This window comes from Colletes gigas, unplaced genomic scaffold, assembly GCF_013123115.1.
Source record: "Colletes gigas isolate AHSC1104 unplaced genomic scaffold, ASM1312311v1 Colletes_gigas_Sc00011, whole genome shotgun sequence".
In the NCBI taxonomy this organism is placed as follows: Eukaryota; Metazoa; Arthropoda; class Insecta; order Hymenoptera; family Colletidae; genus Colletes; species Colletes gigas.
In genome coordinates, this window is record NW_025106640.1 from 4,177,990 (window position 1) to 4,183,989 (window position 6,000).

The window sequence follows — 6,000 nt, forward strand, 5'->3', positions numbered from 1 at the left end:
CTGACCGATCGCCGCCACAGATACGCGGTTAATAAAGATCTATGGCGTTAGCGCCGCGGCGTCGCAATTTGTGTCACAATTCGTTGCTTTCGATTTATCATTCATCGAACGTTGGAAACGTTTCGCTTTTGCCGCTCGACATATTCGAACCGTTTACTTTCCGCGGCTGAGAGCTCTTTATTATCGCGATCGGAATTACGGGCCGATCTACTATCGAGATCTGCGCCGGGGATCGATACCTACAACCAATCATTTGCTCGATTACGAACGGTAGCGACCGATCGCGATCGATCGTACGACCGGGGATCGATTTACTGGGCGCGGTGATCACGACTATGTCGTTGCAGTGCATAGATCGGTTAAATATTTCGAATAACGATGAGCAACTTTTTATCTGTTGGTTCGATATGCAGGTGATTTATTAAAATTAATGAGTTACGGGCTTATAGAGGAAATTCTGGTTAGCTTCTGATGTAAATAGGAAATATATGTATAACAAAGACGAGAGGAGAGAATCTACAATTTCCACTGTCTTAGAACCGTCTAGAAACGCGCATTAAAAATAGTTAAAATTTAGATGCGTGCAGTTCCGAAACTATTGGTGTTTTATCTAAAATTAAGCCACTGTTAGAAGCGTTAAGGCTTCCCCTTTAAAACGGTTTTTTGTTTTTGACGATCCGACATTCCGTTTCGGAGATATCGTAATTTATGTAAAGGGGTAATTTTTTTAATTCGACTGTCTCTGTCTTCGTCTAACGGAGTCGGACCTCCTTGTCGCACGTGCGTGGTGCTGACCTTCCCCGCGTACGTGACTATCGTGACCCAGTTTCGGGCGTAGTATTTCCAAGAATTTACTACGCACTGATTACTATCTGTGCGCGCGCGAGTTCATTGATCTCAATGAATGTAAACAAAGCTTTGGACCCTCGTATCTCCGTAACTAGCCACCGCATCGACTTGAAACTAAAATCGCTATATCTCCGGAACTAATAAAGCTATCGACTCGTTCGAACGATCATTTTAAAGGGCATTTCATCCTCTATCTAATGATCATATCATCTACTATAATTTTTGCTGTCTTCTATGTTTATTTTAACATTTACTTTGACGCTATATTCCTAATGATGTTTCAGCAATTTCTATTGATTGTGAAAATTAATTTAAATTTAAATATAGGATGTTTTCGTAATTACTAGCCAGAACTTTATCTCAAATAATTTTCAAAGACGTTTTATCTTCTATCCGATGAAAATTACAAAATTGTTTAACATAAAAGGGAAGGGTATCTTACGAATAAACATGAAAACACAATTTTCTATAGATATAATGCAAAAATTAGAAAGAAAAGGAAAGACTGGTCGTTTGACTGGTCATGGTATGAATGGGTGTACATGAAGTGCTGATAGGTTTAGTGTTGTATAAAATTCATCAAAAATTCTGATTTCTAAATCTGATTTCGATCCAGTGTTTCTTGGAGCTGCATGGATGTTGCCTTTCTTTGATGCCTAAGATGTTCGTTGATTCTTTGTCCCCCGGCTGGAATAAGCTCGCGAAGCTCGGCCATTTGCTTTTGAGACACTGTGTAGAGCCGCGGGTCGTCACGACGGGACTTGGAGTTATCGCGATGGGCCGATAAAATTAACGACACCGGGGACTTACGTGCAACAACTCGTCCTCGCCGCGGGGTCGGATCGACTTTCGCTATTGTTGCCGAACCAGCGTCACGTACACGACCCGCCGCGGTATGCGATCTCAGCTTTCTAATCGACCGATTTCGCGCCGCGATCCGATTTCCATCGACTTCCAAAGAGGACCGATATCCATCGAAAGTACAAAAATATCAAAATTTCTCAACGATTTCCACCAACCGAGGCCCCGAGTCTCGAGCAAATTTCCACTAATAAAAGAGTGTTTAAAAATATCTTAATGATACAAAAATATTTCCAAAATCTGTTTATACCATTACTTTGTTATTTTTCGCGTTTGATATATTTAAGATTCATTGCGATTTGCTTTCATTTATTATTGGCAGATTTCCATCACCGTATTTATAGTCCAGTAATTTCCCGATGCGATGCTATTTCCACTGATGTTTAAATTCCAGTCGATTTCGCCTCGCCATTTGATCTTTATCAGCATGAAAGTCTAGATTTTAATTAATATCGAAGCTTTGATAGAAGCAACGATCGAAGCTTCGTTGCTAACATCGAGGCTTCAAAAATCACATTGGAAGCGTAAAGATGTCGACGCAACTTTCCTTCGTGCCTTTTCCAATTACATCGAATTGCAAAGAGAGTAGCTAAATCGAGGGCACAGTTTGTTTTCGCCCAAAAAGTATAATCACGCTGTTAAGTAACCCGCAGAAAACATCGTACACGCGAGAATGCGGAGAGGTTTATTGTGCACGTACGTCGAAAGATAAAACTGGCGCATGTCACTTTCCTGACGTTATTATTAGAACTGACATCCGGATACGTCGTTTTGCGGAATAATGGCAAAAATGATAATATCGTTAACGATAATGGCGCGCGAACACGCGAGAGGGAAGTAATAACATCGATTCAATACCGGTTTCGTTGTTTCGTTCGATACGGACAAATTTTTACGCCAAGAAATTATGTAAATTCAATGCAAACTCAAAAATTCCAACGCACACACGTTTTCTACGTTTGGGATAGATATTTCTGGTAACTTTATTTCAAATAGCTTCAAGTGAATGTTTCTTCGATAACAAAGACAATTATCGTTCACCGAAATTTGAAAAAAAACTGTATAAAATGTTCTAATGACAACGAGATGCTACCCCTAACCAGTCTAGAACTGTAAATTGATGTAAGTCACTCGCTTGACCATCGAGGAGTCAAGCAATTGATTATTTTCTATTGAAAATGTTAATGTCCGTGTATATCGCGAAGCAACCTCGAAGAGATTAAGTAGACCATTAATTAGAGTCCCTCCAATATCAATTGTGGTATCGTAATTAAGCGTTTCGCGTGGCGTCGTGCGATATCTTGGTGCAATTCGAAGTGAGCTTAACGAAACGTTGATGGCACGTATGGTAAATTTCTGATGGCCGTAATCGCGCGCAGAAACCGGTATCCGTTTGGTCGTTATTTCCCTTCGCGCGATTATTAACGTCGGCGAGCGTTTCGCAAGTGCGTGAAACTGGGTTAAAAATACGATGTCGTCGTGTTATGTAAACGACGAAATGACTTCTTCGCGCTACGTGCGTGCACACCGCGGTGTAACGAGCCGTCGTAATTGTAATCGTTCCCGTAACTTAATTATTCGATCGACCGTGATTCACGGACATGGTTGCGTAACGTCGCGTAATTTTTCGACGGGTCTCCGACGCGTTTCAACGATCGGTGTTTCCTTCCCGCGACGAGCATCGTTACGCCCAGCGGGGAATGCACCAGCCACGACTTTGAAACCGCGGTTCGATATCGATTAAATGCCACTCTCAAAGGTTAGCTCGACCTCCATCTTGAAATTCCTTGTTGTGCCTTATTGTTAGCGCCAAGGTCGCCATCGAACGATCATTTATTCAAAAAGATCGGCGCTACATCCTCACCGATCGATCTTTCTTACGTCGATGGTTTTCACGAGTGTTTTTCAAGAATTATAACTAACGGAAAATTACAAGCTTTCGTTTTGGTTATTTCTATCTTTTTAAATAAATTACAGTTAAATACTGATAACGAAATGGAACAAGGAATTTCAATAATTGTACTCTTGAAAGTCCAAGGAACTATACTTAAATGGGATAGTAAAAATGAGCAAAAAAATTGAATTTTTATTGTGATTAGTAATGATGATTCATGCTGGATTTTCTGGGATATAGTTTCTTCTTGAAATACTCGGTTGTGCTTTGACGTTGGCGTCGAGGCTACTGTAAAATGATAATTTATTCAAAATGTCCGGAATCACGATTCCGAGCGATCGACTTTTCTGTCTTCGACTTCACCATACTTTTCACGACGTTCTACTTCTATAATAAAACCGACTGTTAAAGTCGACGACAGAGAAATCGAACAGAAATAGTTTACACAAAATTCTATTCAAATAAAATCTCAAAAAATTGACAGGGAATGCATTAACGCGTGATCTTCTTTGGCACGAGAGCAAGAACACTTGACACATTTTTCGACGCCTCGCCAACGGCGAAAGCCCTCTTCACACGAAGTTTACGCACTTATAAATCCGCTATAAAACTGATACTGGTGATCAAAGGAATAAAAATTCTATCACTCAAAAATAATACGGTCGAAAACACAAATAAATAATTTCTACACGAGAAATTCATAGAACGAGATACACATATACAAGGTGTTACTGAACGGGTGATTCTACGTACAAAAGTAAGTCGAAAGAAAGAAATAAAATTTGTTCACTTGAAGCTCCGTATACGAGAATGTGTCGATAATACGTTTACTCGGTATTAAGAACTGAATGAAAATTTACAGACCTTGTACGACCACCAGATTCATGGTAATTATGAAATATGCACCACACTCGATCAATCTCCGCTCTGTTTTCTGCATTATTCTTTTGTTTGAATGGCGACGATTTCGAAATCACGATTGCTGTAGCGAGACGTGATTACAATTCGACCGATACGAACAGACTAAGGATAAAAGTAGACGGCAGTCGTACCATCGAAGACGGAACGTAAACATTACAGAGGACAACGAATAGGAAAGTGTAAACGAAAATGATCACGCTACACGGCGGCTCGAAACAATATTCAACCTCGATTTTCTCGTGAACGAAACTTCGAACGGAAAAATATTATTCCTTTTTTCGACTTATTTTACGTAGAATCTATCCTTGATCGCTCTCGAGCCACAAGATTGTAAACACGCGGAATAAAGGTGCTGCGTAAAGTTATTATTTCTACGACGACCAAAGCCTGCGGAGAAACCGCCCTCCCAGCCCCCAGGGGGTTAAAATGAAAACGACCACTGACCCACATACCGAGCCTCTCCGAAAAACATCAACATTCCGGCATCCGGGCGGCCATGTTCCCATGGAGCGTCGTCAACAATTCGAACCGCTCTCGCGTGTTTCTGACAGCACCCTCCCCCACCCCACCCGTCCACGAAAACACGTTGCAGCCCTCTGGCGGGCGCTGTACGTGTACGTGCACGTATCGCGGTGGGGCCAACGCGCATCCCCGAATCGGTGGAAGCAACCCCCATGCGCGAGCTTTCATCCCCCGTGGTGCAGGTGAAAAGGGTTCTCGGGAGGCCACGCACAGCTATCGTCGCGTGTCCTGCGAAGAGACGCTCACCTTTGGACGGCCGCGTCGCGTCGCGTCGACCCAGTTGCGACCTAGTACGGCGGTTTGGTCCGCTATCGATCACGCGTCTCCGCCCCACGAAAATTCTTCGTGCACCCAGAAGAAGCGCCTGTCCGTTTCACGTCGTTTTCCACTGTTTCTCTTGGTGTCTGCTTGACCCGCCGGTAGAGCCTTGCGATAGGTCGCGGACCGGCGTCACGTGACCCCGGTGTCGTCCAAGGAACACGGGTTGTCACGGTGGACAGAGAGAACGAGGAACGCGGGGGTCGCGAACAACGGGGTCGCTCAAGTTTGTAACCGCGGTTGCACGCGTCGTCGGGACGGTAACTCCGTCGTTGCACGGTGCTGTTATTGCGGGTAAACCGAGACCAAGGGCCACACCGAGTGAGAACGTGTGCAGAACGGAAGGAAAGGAGGACGCACACGCAAGCGCAACCGGCCGTCGTCCTAACCTCCACTCGATAACGTCGTCCTCGGCTATAGCGTTTCTCGCTGGTGGTCGCGCGTCACGTCAGCGATCGTGTATATACGTACGTGTTGCGTCACCGTGTGACGCGTGCGCGCACGTGGCCTACAAGGTTCGACGGTGCATCGTCGTGTGTCGTGTGGCTGCGTGCCGGTGCACCCGATTCGATGGAACGCGTTCGGTGCACCGGCAAAGGGAAACGGGAGCATTAAGGGGGTATTCTTATCTAGAA

At 43.9% G+C, this 6,000-nt stretch overlaps 1 protein-coding gene across 1 annotated transcript in view; it reads right to left on the reverse strand.

Moving 5' to 3' along the window:
- The window catches only part of LOC122398596 (ras-related protein Rab-37-like), a 100,394-nt gene extending 94,722 nt beyond the window's left edge, over positions 1-5,672 (reverse strand). The window contains exon 1 of the mRNA XM_043398638.1: positions 5,294-5,672. The gene's annotated coding sequence lies outside the window, so the exon portion shown is untranslated. The remainder of the gene's footprint in view (positions 1-5,293) is intronic.
- Between the last annotated feature and the right edge of the window lie 328 nt (positions 5,673-6,000).